Source organism: Apium graveolens, unplaced genomic scaffold (genome assembly GCF_009905375.1).
Source record: "Apium graveolens cultivar Ventura unplaced genomic scaffold, ASM990537v1 ctg1274, whole genome shotgun sequence".
Taxonomy (NCBI): domain Eukaryota; kingdom Viridiplantae; phylum Streptophyta; class Magnoliopsida; order Apiales; family Apiaceae; genus Apium; species Apium graveolens.
Window position 1 is genome coordinate 20,192 of NW_027417162.1, and position 22,018 is coordinate 42,209.

General features: G+C 29.4%; 1 pseudogene; it reads right to left on the reverse strand.

Annotated features, from left to right (window-relative positions):
• Positions 1-17,005: 17,005 nt before the first annotated feature.
• Positions 17,006-19,402, reverse strand: LOC141699755 (putative aquaporin NIP5-1; annotated as a pseudogene).
• Between the last annotated feature and the right edge of the window lie 2,616 nt (positions 19,403-22,018).

The window sequence follows — 22,018 nt, forward strand, 5'->3', positions numbered from 1 at the left end:
AATTACACTTCTCTAGAATTATTAGGTAATATCATTTGTACGGTTGGATCATTGGACAAGAATTTTAAAAAAATAGAATCACCATTCGGGACAAGACTGGTTAATGTGAAACTGTATTGACCGTGGTTTGACAATTATAAAAGCACATGATATAATTTTTTTTAAAATTACACATCTCTAAAATTAGTAGGTAACGTCATCTGTACGGTTGGATCGTCGAACACGAATTTAAAAAAAATAGAAATACCACTCGGGACAAGACTAGTTAATGGGAACCTGTGTTGACTATTATAAAAGCACACAATATAAAATCTAAAAGTTTTTTTAAAAAATTTACACATATTTAAAATTAGTAGGTAACATCATCCGTACGGTTGGATCGTCAAACAAGAATTTTCAAAAAATAAAATCTTCACTCCGGACAAGACTAGTTAATGGGAGCATGTGTTGACCATGGTTTGACTATTATAAAAGCACACGATATAAAATCATTTTTTTTAAAAAAAATTACACATCTCTAAAATTAGTAGGTAACATCATCCGTACGGTTGGATCGTCAAACACGAATTTAAAAAGAATAAAATCACCACTTGGGACAAGACTAGTTAATGGGAACCTGTGTTGATTATGGTTTGACTATTATAAAAGCAGACGATATAAAATTTATTTTTAAAAAAAAAAAATTACAAATCTCTAAAATTAGTAGGTAACATTATCCGTACAATTGGATTTTCGAACAAAAATTTTAAAAAAAATAGAAACACCACTCGGGACAAGACTAGTTAATGGGAACTTGTGTTTACCGTGGTTTGACTATTACAAAAGCACACGATATAAAATCTACTCCCTCCGTCCCTTTCAATTGTTTACATTTTTTAGAGAGTGTTCGACACGCATTTTAAGGTGCATATTACGTATAGTTCTGTAATTTTTTTTACAATTTTTTTTTTCTGAATAAAAATTAAAACATTTAACTTTTATTCAGAAAAAGAAAATTGTAAAAATAAGTTACATAAATATAATTTTTATGCACCTTAAAATGCGTGTCAGACACTTCCTCAGAAATGTAAACAATTGGAAGGGACTGAGTGGGTATTTTTTATAAAAAAAAATACACATCTCTAAATTTAGTAGGTAACATCATACGTATGGTTGGATTATTTTTAAATAATTTTAAAAAAATCAGAACCTGAATATAACTAATAATTTTAAAATTAGTACAATAGCTAAAGCAACACTAAATAGCCTATTGCAACAGAGTAAAGCAAATGCAACGCTTTGAAGTGCCACGTCAGCATGTCACGTCAGCACGTGGGTCCCATAGGGGACCTACTGATGCCATGTCAACATGCCAAGTCAGCAATGGGCCCCACACATGGGTCTTACATGTGCCACGTCAGCAAAATGGACCCCGTCTCGTGGGGCGCACATGTCACGTCAGCATGACACATCAGCAAAAGTGGGTCCATCATGCCATATCAGATTTTTCTGTCCATGTCAGCATTTATTAAATTAAAAAAATGTCTAATGCAACGTTGCGGCCTCTACTGTTGCATGCTGCGGAACGCTAACAGTAATTAACAACATTTGTTTCAACGTAATGCAACGCTTTCTCCACTTTGTTGCAATATATTAAAATTTTTATAGATAATGTCACGCTTTTCGTGCAACGTTAGCTAAAAAGTATTGCATATGTGTACTTAAGGAATAGTGCAAACAAAACAACCATTTTTAATTAGCTGAGTTAAGGGCCTAATAATTGAGCCATAATGAGCCACAAACCATCTATAATACCCATTAACCCCAAGAAACCTCTATGAGAATTCAGTGGCCCGAGTATTCTATCTTGCTCTAAGGGCCTAAGCCATAATGAGCCACGAACCTTCTATAATACCCTGCCCCAAGTATTCTATCTTGCTTTTAGAGAATTCGCAGACTCCATAGTAGAACTGTAAACCAGTACATCATCAAAATAATAGTACAAAGTCTCTAATTTGCTCAGAGAATACCTGATTCATGAGACTCTAGAATGTGACAGGTGCATTGGTCAGCCGAAAGGGCATGACCATGAACTCATAATGGCCTTGATGAGTTCTGAAAGTCGTGTTAGGTATGTTTTCTTCACTCACCCTTATCTGATGGTAACTTCTCAGATCTAGTTTGGTGAAATTGAGCTTCCTTTCAATTCAGCCAACAATTCCTCAATAACCGGTATTGAGAATTTATCCTTGATAGTCATTGCATTAAGTGCCTTGTAATCCAGACACAGCTTCCATGAAGTGTCTTTTTTCTCACTAATAAAACTGGAGAAGCATAGGGTGAGCTGCTGTGTCTTATTATAACACTGATCAACATCTCTTTGACTATTTTCTCTATTTTTTATTTGTGTGTATAAGGACATTTATAGGGATTAATGTTGACTGGTTTACTATCTGATTGTAGTGGAATTTTATGGTCATGAGTTCTGGGAGGTGGTAGACCCTTAGGTTAATGGAAGATATCTTGGAACTCCTTTATTAGGGTAGTGACCTCTGGAGGAACATCCTCAGCTCTTTCTGCTTCCACTGCCATTACCTGAATGAGGAAGCAGGCATCTCCCTTGCTAGCTATACCTTTCCCTCCTGATTTATTGATAATCTTGATAGTAGTTTCCCCACAGTTCTGCCTCAAGTTAATTCTTTGTTGCCTCCACAACACAATGATGTTGTCATGGTGAAAGTAAAAAATGACAGATGATACTAACTTCATCCAATTAACTCTCAGTATCATATCATAGCCTCCTAAAGGTAGTACCAGCATGTCAACATAAAAAAAAATCAGCCATCTCCCAACACATTGACTTAATCTACTGGTTGCAGTTAAGTTTTGTTCCATTGGCAACTGTAACAGGGTTGGACTTTAAGTCCCAGTTGGCTTTTTGCCCATATTTGTAACTGAAATGGGAATGCCAAACAAGCACTGAATGCAACAAAAGATTGAAAAACCAGAAGATTGATCATGAGTGAAAAGAATGACTCTCCCTAAAAATATTGATTACTTCTGAATCAAAATTGTGCAGCCATTCACAATTTACACAAACAACAAAACAAAGCATTCTCGAGTTCGATGAACAATTGTTGAAGCAGGCGATTATGCAATTACAGTCCTAGATACATTAAGAACCCATGAGCTGTCCATATTACCTATTGTTGAGGTAATTCTTTGATATTCATACAACTTCTAACATGTTATGTTCAAATGATCTGACATTGAAAATTCTGATGGAAAATGCTTTGATTGTGCTTACTACTAGACTCAAACGGATCATTCTACATAAAAGTCCAATGGATTCGGACGGACTATTAGATGTTTAAGAAGATATTTGAGATTTTTAAGTGCTGTTTCGTGATTTTAAAGCTGTCAAAGTTCTTAAACCTATCAGAATTCAATGTCTTGAGTGATCTCAAATTACATATTGATAACGCCAAGATCTATAACAGTCAACTTTGTGTAATTTGTGATAGTGCAGTGCCATCTTACATTTTGCTATGCATTCACCAGCTTGCATCCATAAATTTGATAGTGTAGTTGATATGTTGGTTGAAGGTGATGGCATGGTTGCAAGCTTTGATGAAAATGTTATAGGTTTTATTGTAGGGATTGCAACTGAAGCTTGTAGAGTTGTTTTGTCTTTTATAGCTTCCATAATTTGTTTCAGAAAATGTTGGTTCTCCTGAACCAGGGTTTCTATCTCCTTTTGGAGTTTGGTGATTTTCTCATTATTGGTTGATATATGAGAAGTGACATCAGTGATATATTTCTCAAAATTTTCTATATCCTGCTAAGAACAACAAACAATTAAATTTTCCCTTTACAAAAACAAAATGCATGACATTCAATGGCATTTAATTTTCTAATAATTGATATTAATAATTCATCAATATACCTTCTATTAGGAGTGAAATAATAACCAATGTGTTTTTCTATTTCTAGAAATCCTTTATATGCTTCTTCTAGTTTTTCTGTATTATTTTCATCTAATCCTTCGAGAGCAAAATTTTTTATGATTTCTACAGCTTCTGAAGTAGTAGTCCATATTATTAAAGATCCCGATATTATTTTCCATGGTTGAGCTTGTCTGCTTGTATATTCTATTTTCATTGTTTATTTTCTCTACTAAGATAGTCAGCTAACATATTTTTTGTTCCTGATATATTTTTTATTACAAAATCATAACAACAGAAAAAAGATTGCCATTTTCTTCTTTTATTTAATTCTGGTAATAATTCTATTTTATTAGTAATAAAGGCTTTTACTTGAGTATTATCTGTTCTTACTACAAATTTAACAGGCAATAAATGATAATGAAACTTCTTAATCCCATATTTTACAGCTAATAGTTCTTTTTCATTTATGTGGTAGTTTGATTCATTAGGTTTCCAAGTTCCTCCTGCATATCCACATATATGTGGCTTTTCTTTATCTATGTCATCCTTCTCATATGCTATTAGGACTGCTCCCCATCCTATATCGCTAGCATCAGTATATAATTCTAAATGATCTGTTTCTATGGGTATTCTATGTTTTGGTAAATCTTTCACCTTTTCCTTAAGAATTTTTATACAATTTTCATGTTCTTTTGTCCATTCAAAAGGTTTATTTTTTGTTAGTTCCTGTAATGGTTTTCTTAATTTAGGTAAGTCTTTAATATGATCTGAGGCATGATTTACTATTCCTAAAAACTGTTGTACCTCTTTTTTATTTTCTAATTTATCTTTAAAATTTACAATCTTTGTTACTACATGATCTTGTAATTGTATACCTTCTTTATCTATTTTGTATCCTAAATATTCTATCTTATTCTTAAAGATTTCAGATTTCTTTTCAGACAATAATATTCCATGCTGGTTTATTGTTTTTATAAATTGCTCTAAATGTTTTATATGCTCTTCTAGAGTTTCACTATATATTAATATATCGTCTACATATACTATGCAGAAATCTTTTAATTTTCTAAAGATTTGGTCCATTCTTCGTTGAAATATTTGTGGCGCATTTTTTAATCCAAAGGGTAATACTATCCATTCATAATGTCCTTGCGGAGCACTAAAGGCTGTTAAAGGCCTTGATTCTTTGGTTAATTTTATTTGCCAAAATCCACTTTTACAATCGAATTTACTAAACCATTTCTTATTTCCTAGTTTATTTATAAGATTTCTTTTATATCGTAAGAAATATCCATCAAATATAGTTTTCTTATTTAATTCTCTATAGTCTATTACCATACGGGCTTTTCCCCTTTTCTGTTCATTATGTTTTCTTACAAGGAAAGCCGGGCTGCTATGTGGACTTTTACTTTCTTGTATTAATTTTAATTTTAATAATTCATTGGTTTGATTATCAAATTCTTTTTGATCTGAAGGGCTATACCTTATAGGTTTAGATCTTATTATATCATTAGGGTTTAATAATTTTATTTCAGCATATATCTTTTCCTTATCCCATAAACTCATGGGATTTTCTCCGAAGTTGGATTTTAATAAAATATTATATTTTTCAGTTAATTCTTGTAGATTATTATTTCTTTCTATTCTTAGATTGTTTATTCTTATAGTATTTATAGTACTTATTGGCATAATTCTTTTTAATACTATCCACTTATTACACGAAGTTTGTAATGATAGGGTATTTGAAGTTACTATATGTGTTTTAAAATAATCTAAGAAGTTATTTCCTAATAATATAGATTGCTTCATCTTATTCTGATATACAATAGGTAGACTGAATAATGTTTTATTTAGCTTTATTCTCATGTTTTTTGCTATTACATCTAATTCCTTCTTTTGTTCATTAAATCCTGATACCCTAGTTCTATGTGCATTAGATTTTTCCCATCTATATGAAGCTAAAACTTCCTTTTTTACTAGACATAGATCTGCTCCACTATCTATAAATATTTTTTGTTTTAGGAATTTATATTTTTTATATTCTACATCTGCTTCTATGTATATTGCTACCATTCCTCCCAATTGCTTTCACTAGATGATTCATAATTTATAAAGTTTATTTCATTATCAGTTTCACTAATATAAAACTCTTCATATTCATACCATCTATTGTCATCTTCTTTAATTTGTTCTATTTCCATTATGAATTGTGATGTATTTATATATTTTACTTTCTTTTCTTTCAGTTTAGGACATTTATTAGCATAATGTCCTTTTTCATTACAATTCCAACATTTACATTCACTTATATCTCTCTTTTTAAAAGGTTTTCTTCTAAACTTTCTCTTATTTTTATATCTTCTCCTATTTTCTGGTGTATTTCTAAATTTCCTAAATCTTTTTCTCTTATATCTGTTGTATTTATAAGGATAATTATTTCTATTTTGTTTGTTTTTGTACTTATCATATGATTTTTTCTTATTATACCTCTTCTTATAGTTCCTATAGGGTTTTTTATCTTACATCCAAATACTAGTCTTCTTTCAGTGAATCCACATATTTCTCTTAATCCTAGTTTTTTATCCTTTTTAACCTTCTGTTGTACCCTATATTCTTCACATTTTCTCATTAGATATCCTCTTAGTACTCTTATTCTTTCACCCAGAGTGTTCTCACGAGGTTCTAACTTATTATATTCCTTAGTTATCTCGGTATTATAAGGTTCTGGTAAATGATCATAATATAATTGTTGATATATATGTCCTTCTTCGGGTAAGAATCTAGCTTCATAAAAGAATTTAGTAAAACTTATAGTATATTCTGGTAACTTGTTAATTTTACAGCATTTCATGTTATTTAGATTCATTATTATTTCTATTTTTCTTTCTATTAGAACTTGGTCTCTAGCTACTATCCAAGGTTCTCCTAAGAATTCTCTTTTTAATATCATATCAAATATTTGTAACATTGATTTCCAATCCGTTGCATACCTTAGTACTTCAGTTTTTAACTGATATTCTATGGATTCTATCCAATATGCTACCTTTCCAATTAACGTTTTTGAGATCAAGTTATAAGTATATTCTAACTCATCTGTATGAGTGGAATTCATTAATGTTATATACATTCCTAAATTCCAATCAGTTATTCTCCTGCTAATTTCTTGTTCTTCATATACATTATCTAAGTCTAAAAAGTATCCATTTAAGTTTACGCCTTGTGACATTGATCCTATGAATTCTTTAAATTCATTATGTTGTCCTATTGGTATGTGTTTTGGTATCGTGTTCCTATATCTTGTTATAACTTCCATATTATGGTCGGTTACTTCTTCTTCTGGGTAGTTATCCATCTCCTCATTTTTTATTCCTTCAGTTTCTATATCAGTATAATTATCATATACAATCAGGATTAATTCAGGAAAATAATACCTTGGGAAATAGCAATATGGAAGAGACCGTGTGAGGACTCCTGCATCCATCCAAGAATATCCAAAGGAGCTTGGAGAGCGTTGAGGATAATAGGGCAAGGGTGAGTTGAGACTTCCGGTGACCAGAAAGCTATTGTAAGAGGTAAAAATTCTGATTTAAATCTTATTGTGTATGATAGCATTATAAAATAATGTTCTCTAAGATTATGATGTTTAATTAGTATGAGGTTATAGGGAAGATTTCATTTAAAATAATTAATTCGTTTTTGTCTACTGCTTACTACATGCAAATATTAATCGATATGAATATGTATTTTAATGCGCCTTCCCTCTTTAGGGTTGTGAGGTATATAAACGATCCAGAAATTGGTTCCCCCAGAAATTGGTATCAGAGCCAGTAATAGGCGGGAAATGAATAGTAAAACACTGTAGCAAAAGTAGCCGTGAATAGTAGACAGTGAATAACTAATGAATAGTAAAAGGTACATGAATAGTAAAAATGAAATAAAATTTGAAGGTTAAATGAGACCTCCGACAAGAATAAATAGAGAAAGGAATAAAAGATATAAATCTAAAATAATAGCAACTCTATTAATTTTATTTATAGTAGAAAACAAAGTAACACAACTGATATGTAAGAAAATTTTATACAGACAATTAATCTGACTTATGGAAGATTTAAGGATACGATCAATTCAGTATATAGCTGATAAAGAACCAACATATAATAGGCTAATAAATCAACATATTGAAAGTTGTAAGATAAGCATGCAAATAATAAATGAAAAATTAGATATTATAGCTATATTACAAACAATGTTGGAAGAAAGAGATGAAAAAATTAGGAGACTAGAGGAAGAAAAACTTTTATTAAAACGAGAAAAATTTATTAAAGAAACTAATTTAGAAATCGAAATAAAAGACTTAAAAGAAGTATTAACTGAACAATATAGATTAATAGACGATTTAAGACAAAAAATTAAAAAATGAATTGGACAGATCCAAATGCAATAACTAGAAATAATAGAAAACTAAAGCAATTAATAAAAAATCAAGAAAAATTAGAAATAGATCTGGAAAAATTACTAGAAAGAAAAAATAAAATAACATGGACAAGAGAGAATCGAAGAAATTATGAGAATTTACCAACAACTTGGAAATATGATAATAACATTTAGAAATGATAAACTAAGAATACAAGGACTTAAAAGAATAATTTTAACAAATAATATAACTGGATAAAATATAGATGGATAAAATGTCATTAGAAGAAATAAGTGAAAAACAAGATATATATTATCAAATGGATGAATACGAAGGAGGAACATCACAAACCCTAAGTTTTAAACCAGATATATATAATCAAATTCAAAGTGAAACAGAAGAATTAACAATAAAAAAGATATTCAAGACATCATATTTTGAAAGAAATAAGGAAGTTAGGTATATAGCCCAAAAACATGAGAATATAATAGATATAGATACAATAAATGGAAAAACAAGAATAAATTTAATAACAGATGGATTAATAAAAAGATAATTATCCAAATTAAAACAAAAGGAAGCAAATAAACTAAAAATATATATATTTTGGAGCAATAGAATTTACAATAAAAGCATATTTTCAGAAAAATATCGATACTCCTATACAGATATATGTATTGGATGATAGAATAATAGGAAATATACAAGATTCATTAATAGCGGTAATAAAAGGAAACTTGATATATCAGAAATTAAAATTTATAATACAACCCGATTTCAGTATATCACTAAGGGATGAAAATAAAGAAAGATCTTTAACATTATACTATAAGTTAGATGGAATAAAAATGCAAAAAGGAAGTAAAGTTATTAGTATAGAAACCAAAATGGTTTATGCTATGACTGGAAACCATCACGTAAAGAAACAAACGGAATTAGGAATAATAGTACCAAAGTTATATAATGATATATTAGAAAAAATTGAACATAAAGAAGAATCTCAAATAACAATCCCAGAAGAAATTACAATAGATTTTAGTAATAGACAAATGATTCCAAGGCAAAGAATTAAACCAATATTAGAAGGATCTAGATTAAGTTTTAGAAAAGAACAAAATCCTATAAGATTAATTAGATCAATGAGTATGACGAGTAGAAAGATAGATTTAATAAAAATAGATACTGATAGTTTGAAAATAAAAATAATAATATTTGACAAAACAATAACAAGAGACTGTATAGCAGAAATTAATACCGGAGCTACCAAAAGTTTTATTCATATAAGCAAGGTAAATGAAGAAAATTGTAAATGGATAGAACCTCAGACTTACAGATATGCAGAAAATGATAGAGAAATATTTATTACTAAATGTACTAATTTAAAGTTTAAAATATTAGACTTGGAATATAATATAAATATAGGAGTAATAGAATATGATAGTTCGAGTGAATTATTATTAGGAAGCGACTTCTTAAAAATGATAAATTATAAAATTAATAATAATGGAATAAAGATAGTAGATCAAGGAAAAGAAAGATTTATAGAAAAACTATGAATATACAAGAAAAATTAAGGAATAAGAAAGAAAAGTTAAAGAAAATACAGAGTATGTTAGAAAGCGAAATAGATTCACAAATAAAATACTTAGAATATAAGGAAAGACAAACAAAGTTAGAAAATGATATTAAGAAATTAGAAGAAGAGAGTAAAAATACTAGTAAATATTAGATAGATGTTGGAAATGGTTGGAAGAAGCGAATCAACAAATAATAAAATGTCAGACTCAGAATTTATAAAAAATTTATGGGAAGAAATAATAGTTAAGGAAAAACTAAATGCAATAATGAGATTGGTAGAAAAACAAGATAATCAAGAAAATTTGAGACAAATAATAAGAGAAGAGTTAACAAGCTTATGGAATAATTCTGAAATACCTACTTTAAAAATGATACTAGACAAGTTAATAAAATTAGAAGAAGGAAAAAAAAAATTATACCAGAAAAAGAAATTACAAATAAGCCAGAACTAAAAGCCATAAATGCATGGAGAAGAGTTAATGAGCCAATGATGATAGATATAAATAAAATGAAACCTAATATATCTGAACCAATAGGAAAGGTATTAGATAATTTGGGACAACTTAGTAAAAAAGGAAAGTTCTAATGGAAACTAAAGAACAAAAAGAATACAACGTGATAACATTTTTAAAGAATCATGGAAAAGAAATTTTAGAAAGAGAAAAATATAAGTACGAACCATTAAAAAAGGAAACAACTAGTGAAAGCAAAGTTGAGTTTAAGATTGATACAACTGTGATAGAATATTTAAAGTCAAAATTAGAACAACAAAAGGAAGAAGTAGAAGAAATAAGGACGGAGAATAAAAAACTACGATTAAATACTAATGAAGAATGGTTAGAAAAATATAAAAAATATAAAAATAAATATAAAGAAACTAAAAAGGAACTAAAAGAGGTAAAAAGAGATTTAAGACAAACAAAAAAGGAATTAAATGAAAAAATATAAGAAAATAATAAAGAAATAGAAATATTGAAAAGGCAATTAAATAAGTTAAAAGTAAAAAAAATACAAGTGAAGTTTCTAGTACTGTATCTACAAATAATAATACAAGTACTAGTGAATCGGAACAAGATAATTTAGGAAAAACGGTGAATATAATAGAAGAATATAACAGTAGTTGTGAGGAAAATTCTGAAATGGAAATAGAAAATAAAAATATAATAGAAGCTTTAGAAAGAATGAAAAATGTAAATGCAGTAATAAAACAAGAATCGAATAGTGACCAAGAAGATAAAAATAATTATACTGATATAGAAACTGAAGGAATAAAAAATGAGGAGATGGATAACTACCCAGAAGAAGAAGTAACCGACCATAATATGGAAGTTATAACAAGATATAGGAACACGATACCAAAACACATACCAATAGGACAACATAATGAATTTAAAGAATTCATAGGATCAATGTCACAAGGCGTAAACTTAAATGGATACTTTTTAGACTTAGATAATGTATATGAAGAACTAAGAAATTAGTAGGAGAATAACTGATTGGAATTTAGGAACGTATATAGCATTAATGAATTCCACTCATACAGATGAGTTAGAATATACTTATAACTTGATCTCAAAAACGTTAATTGGAAAGGTAGCATATTGGATAGAATCCATAGAATATCAGTTAAAAACTGAAGTACTAAGGTATGCAACGGATTGGAAATCAATGTTATAAATATTTGATATGATATTAAAAAGAGAATTCTTAGGAGAACCTTGGATAGTAGCTAGAGACCAAGTTCTAATAGAAAGAAAAATAGAAATAATAATGAATCTAAATAACATGAAATGCTGTAAAATTAACAAGTTACCAGAATATACTATAAGTTTTACTAAATTCTTTTATGAAGCTAGATTCTTACCCGAAGAAGGACATATATATCAACAATTATATTATGATCATTTACCAGAACCTTATAATACTGAGATAACTAAGGAATATAATAAGTTAGAACCTCGTGAGAACACTCTGGGTGAAAGAATAAGAGTACTAAGAGGATATCTAATGAGAAAATGTGAAGAATATAGGGTACAACAGAAGGTTAAAAAGGATAAAAAAACTAGGATTAAGAGAAATATGTGGATTCACTGAAAGAAGACTAGTATTTGGATGTAAGATAAAAAACCCTATAGGAACTATAAGAAGAGGTATAATAAGAAAAAATCATATGATAAGTACAAAAACAAACAAAATAGAAATAATTATCCTTATAAATACAACAGATATAAGAGAAAAAGATTTAGGAAATTTAGAAATACACCAGAAAATAGGAGAAGATATAAAAATAAGAGAAAGTTTAGAAGAAAACCTTTTAAAAAGAGAGATATGAGTGAATGTAAATGTTGGAATTGTAATGAAAAAGGACATTATGCTAATAAATGTCCTAAACTGAAAGAAAAGAAAGTAAAATATATAAATACATCACAATTCATAATGGAAATAGAACAAATTAAAGAAGATGACAATAGATGGTATGAATATGAAGAGTTTTATATTAGTGAAACTGATAATGAAATAAACTTTATAAATTATGAATCATCTAGTGAAAGCAATTGGGAGGAATGGTAGCAATATACATAGAAGCAGATGTAGAATATAAAAAATATAAATTCCTAAAACAAAAAATATTTATAGATAGTGGAGCAGATCTATGTCTAGTAAAAAAGGAAGTTTTAGCTTCATATAGATGGGAAAAATCTAATGCACATAGAACTAGGGTATCAGGATTTAATGAACAAAAGAAGGAATTAGATGTAATAGCAAAAAACATGAGAATAAAGCTAAATAAAACATTATTCAGTCTACCTATTGTATATCAGAATAAGATGAAGTAATCTATATTATTAGGAAATAACTTCTTAGATTATTTTAAAACACATATAGTAACTTCAAATACCCTATCATTACAAACTCCGTGTAATAAGTGGATAGTATTAAAAAGAATTATGCCAATAAGTACTATAAATACTATAAGAATAAACAATCTAAGAATAGAAAGAAATAATAATCTACAAGAATTAACTGAAAAATATAATATTTTATTAAAATCCAACTTCGGAGAAAATCCCATGAGTTTATGGGATAAGGAAAAGATATATGCTGAAATAAAATTATTAAACCCTAATGATATAATAAGATCTAAACCTATAAGGTATAGCCCTTCAGACCAAAAAGAATTTGATAATCAAACCAATGAATTATTAAAATTAAAATTAATACAAGAAAGTAAAAGTCCACATAGCAGCCCGGCTTTCCTTGTAAGAAAACATAATGAACAGAAAAGGGGAAAAGCCCGTATGGTAATAGACTATAGAGAATTAAATAAGAAAACTATATTTGATGGATATTTCTTACCATATAAAAGAAATCTTATAAATAGACTAGAAAATAAGAAATGGTTTAGTAAATTCGATTGTAAAAGTGGATTTTGGCAAATAAAATTAACCAAAGAATCAAGGCCTTTAACAGCCTTTAGTGCTCCGCAAGGACATTATGAATGGATAGTATTACCCTTTGGATTAAAAAATGCGCCACAAATATTTCAACGAAGAATGGACCAAATCTTTAGAAAATTAAAAGATTTCTGCATAGTATATGTAGACGATATATTAATATATAGTGAAACTCTAGAAGAGCATATAAAACATTTAGAGCAATTTATAAAAACAATAAACCAGCATGGAATATTATTGTCTGAAAAGAAATCTGAAATCTTTAAGAATAAGATAGAATATTTAGGATACAAAATAGATAAAGAATGTATACAATTACAAGATCATGTAGTAACAAAGATTGTAAATTTTAAAGATAAATTAGAAAATAAAAAAGAGGTACAACAGTTTTTAGGAATAGTAAATTATGCCTCAGATTATATTAAAGACTTACCTAAATTAAGAAAACCATTACAGGAACTAACAAAAAATAAACCTTTTGAATGGACAAAAGAACATGAAAATTGTATAAAAATTCTTAAGGAAAAGGTGAAAGATTTACCAAAACATAGAATACCCATAGAAACAGATCATTTAGAATTATATACTGATGCTAGCGATATAGGATGGGGAGCAGTCCTAATAGCATATGAGAAGGATGACATAGATAAAGAAAAGCCACATATATGTGGATATGCAGGAGGAACTTGGAAACCTAATGAATCAAACTACCACATAAATGAAAAAGAACTATTAGCTGTAAAATATGGGATTAAGAAGTTTCATTATCATTTATTGCCTGTTAAATTTGTAGTAAGAACAGATAATACTCAAGTAAAAGTCTTTATTACTAATAAAATAGAATTATTACCAGAATTAAATAAAAGAAGAAAATGACAATCTTTTTTCTGTTGTTATGATTTTGTAATAAAAAATATATCAGGAACAAAAAATGTGTTAGCTGACTATCTTAGTAGAGAAAATAAACAATGAAAATAGAATATACAAGCAGACAAGCTCAACCATGGAAAATAATATCGGGATCTTTAATAATATGGACTACTACTTCAGAAGCTGTAGAATTCATAAAAAAATTTGCTCTCGAAGGATTAGATAAAAATAATACAGAAAAACTAGAAGAAGCATATAAAGGATTTCTAGAAATAGAAAAACACATTGGTTATTATTTCACTCCTAATAGAAGGTATATTGATGAATTATTAATATCAATTATTAGAAACTTAAATGCCATTGAATGTCATGCATTTTGTTTTTGTAAAGGGAAAATTTAATTGTTTGTTGTTCTTAGCAGGATATGAAAAATTTTGAGAAATATATCACTGATGTCACTTCTCATATATCAACCAATAATGAGAAAATCACCAAACTCCAAAAGGAGATAGAAACCCTGGTTCAGGAGAACCAACATTTTCTGAAAAAAATTATGGAAGCTATAAAAGACAAAACAACTCTACAAGCTTCAATTGCAATCCCTACAATAAAACCTATAACATTTTCATCAAAGCTTGCAACCATGCCATCACCTTCAACCAACATATCAACTACTCTGTCAAATTTATCAATGAGTGATAGGCTGAAACACTCACCTGAGATAGTGAAAACATATGAGCAAATGATGAAATATTATGATTATAAATCTAACCCTGATGTTTGCAGATTGATAAAATCTACAAAATATCCCAGATATATTTGTTGTGAAAATACAAAACCTGACATAGTCTATAACCTGTTTATACATGGTTTTGTTGACAAGATCTTAACAAATGAAACCATGTATTGTATATCAAAACTACCAAGTATAATTGTCAAATCCATGGAAGCTATGGTACGGAAAATGGGAGCAGGCTCATACGGAATACAAGTTTTTGATGCATCAACTGATCTAGTTGGAAAACCCATAATAATATGTCAACTATTTAAATTGGGAAGGAATATGGCTTGAAATTGCCAAATCCCTGTGATATTAACAAATTCCAGGAATGGTTATGTGAAAAACGAGCCATTGGTCTAGCTACCCTCAGGTCCAAAATACAAGATATACTATGAGCTCGGAAAGTTATAATCATTTCTGAAAGCCATGGTGGAGGTTTCACCGAAAGTATAATAACCTTATATTATGATAATACTATACAAAATTCAGGTACTATGGCATTAGAGATAATGCTTGATAAAATAGAAAACCTGAAATATAATCATGCAAAACATACTACTGAATATTATCAAAGAATAACAGGTCCTAGAAAGAGACCTATTATCAGTCTAAAAGATAATGATAAAGGGAATTCTGATCCCTTTGCATGATACAAAAATGGTGTGATACACCAAAACACTGTAAATTAAATGGTGAAAACCAAAAAATATGAAAGAGCTATATTACCAGAAGATAAAAGATTCCTTTCAACAACAATATCAAGGCAAAATGACAAAAATGGAAAAAGAAGAGAAGGAAAAGCAGATTCCCTGAAAAAGGTGATAGATCCTGCAAGATATCATGGCAGACACAGAAGATAAAGATGAAGAAAATATGAAGAGACGACAAAAGAAGAAATGACAGACAAAGAAATGGCAGACAAAGAAAATAAATGATTCGTAGAAAAAACCTGCAAAAGAGAATTATTAGTAATTATGTAAAAGAAACCGGTTATCCCGGTAATCTGTAACCATATAGAAGGACTACTATAAATAAGTCCATGCATAAAATGTAAAGGATATCAAAAAATTTCTGAAGTTCAATTCTCTCTTTGAATATGTCTGGCTAAACTTCTTCACTCTCTATAAACTCTACTAAGAATATATCATAATAATAAAAAAGATTATTTTATATGTATCATATACAATCAGGATTAATTCAGGAAAATAATACCTTGGGATATAGCAATATGGAAGAGACCGTGTGAGGACTCCTGCATCCAGCCAAGAATATCCAAAGGAGTTTGGAGAGCGTTGAGGATAATAGGGTAAGGGTGAGTTGAGACTTCCGGTGACCAGAAAGCTATTGTAAGAGGTAAAAATTCTGATTTAAATCTTATTGTGTATGATAGCATTATAAAATAATGTTCTCTAAGATTATGATGTTTAATTAGTATGAGGTTATAGGGAAGATTTCATTTAAAATAATGAATTCGTTTTTGTCTACTGCTTACTACATGCAAATATTAATCGATATGAATATGTATTTTAATGCGCCTCCCCTCTTTAGGGTTGTGAGATATATAAACGATCCAGAAATTAGTTCCCCCAGAAATTGGTCGAAAATCTAAGTATTACAACTTTGCTCCCAGCCCTTCTTGGTAACATAGTCATTCGATTTATAGATTCTTATTATATGTTTGCATACTAAATTTTAAAACATTAAATTAAATCAAACAATGTTTGTGATAGTTAAGGGGGGAATGTTCATAACACTTGATACTGAGAACGATCATGTTTATCTAAAGAGACGCTTGTAATCTTATTCATCTAACTACTTTGGTATGCCTATAAACCAATTTTCACGGACCAAGAACTATGAACTCGTGTTTTTGATATGAAAGTCTCTACATGATATTTGAGCACTTTCCATCCAAGGTCTCAGAATTTTAACAAACTTTTGTGCCTGGTACTAGTAACTTTCAACATCAAAACAGGTATTACATAAAAAACGCTTGCTTGAAATGACTGCAAACTTGGTGGAACCTACGAATGAGTTGACTTAGAAGACATTAGGGAAGACATCAATCAGGTAGAATCTTGAAAGAAACATCAACAATCTTTCCACTAAAATATACTTGTCCCAAATGAAAGGTTGGCTCATACATATTCTCACGAGGAATCATAGCATGCTATATAATAAGCCTATACATTCTGTATAGCCACAAGACTTTGATAAGCATACATTACTATTACTTACAATTGTACACTCATGAACCAGAAGATACCTCATCCACTGAACATCAATGCTAATGTTAGAAACTTTGAACATGGACATACTTGGGCCACAATAGCTTTATGTCTGTTCTTCTGTGCTCTCTACTCCATTATTCTTAATTACCCATTTTTTTCTGTCGTCAACATCAATGCTCAAGAATATTTCTTTCTCATAATCATTGCTGTGGTTTGCCTAGCGACGGAAGCTCCTCACGGAGCCTAAGGGTACCTCATCATCACGGAGCTTCACTAATGTGTAAATGCCTGCCCCTGTCAGTGCACCGAGCATGGGTGCCACCATGTAAATCCAGATTCTATCGTAGTTCCCTGCTGCAATTGCTGGTCCAATTGTACGAACAGGATTCATTGATCCACCGGTCGATGGTCTGCGTGTCAAAAAATTGAAGAATACATTTGATGAAAATTATCAATGAATTCATCAACATAAACATCATGTATATTGTGCTTCATTATTGTTGAAACTTTTGACTTAATTTGTGGTATTAAAACAATCGTAGCTATGTGCTTAACCTAAATAGAAAATTAGATAGGAGGGGAGAATGACTCTCTAGACTTTCCCTTAACTGAAACAGAATTTAATCCCTAATGTAATAAATCTCAGGTAAAAAAAAAATAGAGAGAGAAAACGAAAATTATAATTACACACCCTGCAATAAGAATGTTAACCGTAACAACAGCTCCAACAGCAAATCCTGCCAACTTTCCCACCTGAAATCACCAAACAATAAATTTATAAAGAGCATAGCCTAGTAATAAACAGCAAACCCTATTTCGAATTTTTTATTTTACTCTAAAATTATAGCAAATTTGATAAAAATGTACCCAACTACAAGATAATGGTCTAGCATAACCTTATTAATAAGTTCATATTTGAAGTTGAAAACTTGGTGAACATAGAACAGATTAATAGATGCAAGCTCATTCAAACAGACCCTTTATACAGAATGTGAGATAGTGGCTGTAAGAATACTTACTGCACGAGTATCTGTAGCGACAGCAGTAACAACAAAGAGGAGAAAGAAAGTAATGAGGAACTCGAGGGCGAAAGCTTGGCCATTGGCAATGGAAGGGACAGTAACACCACCAGACATGAAAGGATGAAAAACACCTTTAAGAACATAAGAAGCAGAGATGGAACCTAAAACTTGAGCAGCAATATAAGCAGGAACATGAGCCCATGGGAAATGGCAAAGAGCAGCAAAAGCAATGGTGAGTGAGGGATTGAGATGAGCTCCAGAAATATGACCAGTTGAGAAAATAACAACCATAACCGCAAGTCCAGCACAAGCTGCATTGCCTATAAGTGCTTCAGATCTGTACTTCTGGTTCACTATAGGCCCTGCTGTGGCTATTAATATTAGGATGAATGTTCCAATGAACTCTGCTCCAAGCTGCAACACATATCAACAAAACATATCGGCAGTACTTGAGTTACGTTAGACAATACTTGACTTGAACGCCAATCTTTTTTATCCTATATGTATCTAGTTTGTGATTCAGAAACACAAGAGATTTGAGATTATTTTATCAATAACCTCAGCATTTGACAACTTACTAGTATTAACTAGCCAAGAACATTAACACTAAACGAAAATGATAATTATATGTATGGAATTTCAATTAAAACTATGAACGAGTACTCTGCACTTCCGTAATGCAAAAAGCCCGAACATAGGTTTAATATGTGTAGTTTTCATGCTGGGGAAAAAAAATCCCACCTGCTTACAAGCCTTGATGTATAATTGAAGTGTATGCAACTCGGAAATTATACAAACAAAATATAGGAAAGTTAAAGCAAGAGCCATAAGTACCTTTCTTGTGAGAGAAACATCCGGAATAGAGAGAGCAGTGAAACAAGTTTGAGGTGCAGTCCATGTCGGTGCATTAATCGGAAAACACATGCAGGGGGGCAATGTTTTCCTACCACTGTGTTCATAACTCAGGGAGTCTATTTGGAGGGCCGTGAACAATGGCCCTTCAGGACTAGTAGGTATTGTTTTCTAATCGCTTTGTTCATAACTTAGAGAATCTATTTGGAGGGCCCCTCCAGGGGTCCCTTGCGTTTCAGGACTCGTCGGTTTTCAAACATCAGATTCAGGCATTCTTCACCTTTTTAATGTTATAGACTCAAAACTAAAGACCACGTACTCCCCTCTTGGATAGGATATATATAGGGAGAAATTGCGTGCATATTGTTCCATAGATAGACTTCCATGCTTAGCTACAAGGAAAGTTGATACTGATTTTTTGAAAGCGTGGAATGAGTGACACCTAGTTGGGAAAGAGTAAAGTTATTGGGGAAAAAAAAAGTTACAAAAATTTGTCACAAAATGACATGGTATGGGTGACGTGTCATAATAAAATAATTTAATTGGTGTCATTTTATATTTAACCAACAAATACATGACATGTGTCATTTGTAATTATTTTAATAACTCATTTTGTTCTACGCAAAATGAGTAATGCTATAGGCGCAAAAAAAAGTTACAAAATATTAAACTAGTACAGCAATAGAATGATAATTGTCATAATATTAAACTAGTACACCAATTTTTACCTTTTATTTATCATTTATTTTCTTTTTATTCACATTTTATATATCATATTTATCAAATTGGACATAATCATTATTTTTATTTATTTTGGCCAAACTTTTAATTATCGCCAGTTAGAGATGCACTAACTATGAAAAAATATAGCTACCCCCGGTTTTCTTCTTATTTTAATAGATATATAATGGGTTATATAAAAGGAATTTATTTAACCAAAATAAAGGTAAAGGTAATGAAATATAAAACTTAAGTGGTGAATCCTATAAAACAACCTTTAACTAGTAAAAATATTCCTGACAAAAAATAAGTGAAATTAAAATATTTCCCCAAATATAATACGTTATATGGGTACGGTAAAATTTTTATAAATTAATAACTTTGGGACCGGTATATAATTTACTAATTTATCGAAATTATTAAATTATCGAGATTATAAATATATTATAGCTATTATATCGGTATCAAAATTTTGTATTGAAAATATTAATTTATAGTGCGTTATTAATTTATAAATTATTAATTAATGGAGGTTTTAATGTAGTTAATAATTTTCTTAAAAAATTGCACAACTGACATACATATACCGCCACTAACCAAAACACGCCATGTGTTAATGTAGTAAGTTGATAAAAAAAATTGGAAAATGTTTTTGAAAAGATGGCACCACTCTTTATATAACTCTTAGCAATAATATCTTCAAGTGACATAGATTTTAGCAATTAATACATTCTAATAATATGTAAAATAAAATTTTTAGCAAATTTTTTTAATAAGCTTTATGGATCCATATTTGACTAATTTTTAAAACCCTGATAGCATAAATATGAACAATATTAAGAATATGATTCCCAAAGTTATCCTAGGAGTCAATCATTTGACAACTTCGTTTCTTATGTGATATAATTGGTTTTATTTTTTAAAACTTAGGAACATGTACGATGCAAGAATTTTTTTAAAAATATATTTTTTTTAAAATATAAATGATATTGTAATTTTTAAGATGTAAAATTTATTTATTCACAATTTTTTATATGATATAATTTGATAATAAGGATGAAAATTAAAATAATCATAAAAGTGGGTCAGCGAACATTGCCTATTCATATTATCATAAACATTAAGTATATTGGAAATGCGTAGTCTTCACAAAAACATAAAATTTTGAATAGGCATGCTAAACATATGTAATGAGCTTGAGTCTCTCGCGTCAATTGGTATTTTAAAAATAGTATATTTTGAGAATTATTTCGATAATAATCATACATATACACATATATTTGCATAAAAATCTAACCGTCCATATTAAATTGGAGATACATGGATCATAACTAACAAAAATTTGGATAAAATTCACTTATGCATACGATATAATAAAAATATAATTTGATATTTTTATTTAGAGATTAAAATTGGAAAAAAATAATTTTACTAATTGAAATATATAGTATTATTCTTATTTTTATGTGTGTTTATGAATTTTTTTTTAATTTAAACGATAACTTTTATCTCGGTTTAATAATATATGAATCACATTTAATTGTATTTAAAAAAATTGTCCGTGGATCCATTATAGTAATCAAATCCAACTAATATAATATTTAGTTCGATTTTAATTTTGTTTAAAGCCGGATAAATATATTTTTTTAACTTAGAATAGTATATTTTACTTGTGTTTTATTTGTTTGAATTTCTATTTTGATTTTAATTATATTTTATCGTGGACTAGTTCTATAAATTTTTAGCCCGAATGAATAATATAAATTATTTTATTTTAACGAGATGCTATTATTCCAATCGACGAATTACAATATCAATAACATAATGTTTTAGCGAAATAAATAGTAAATATTATTTTATTTTAACCCAAAATCTATTACACCGACTAAATTTAACATATTATACTTAGTTCGTTCTAAATTTATTTTAACCTCAACCAATAGTATAATTTTATTTTAGTGGAGATCAATAATGCATATTATTTTCTCTTATTTTAATGTCATTGCACCGACGAACGAATTATTTATATTTCAATTTTGAAAAAAGTATCATGAATGATATAGATACAAAAATAATCCGGTGCATTATATAAACCCAAGTACTATATAAACCCAAATATTGTACCAACTAACCAGTAAAGCATAATATAAAGTAATATGTAATTGAGGA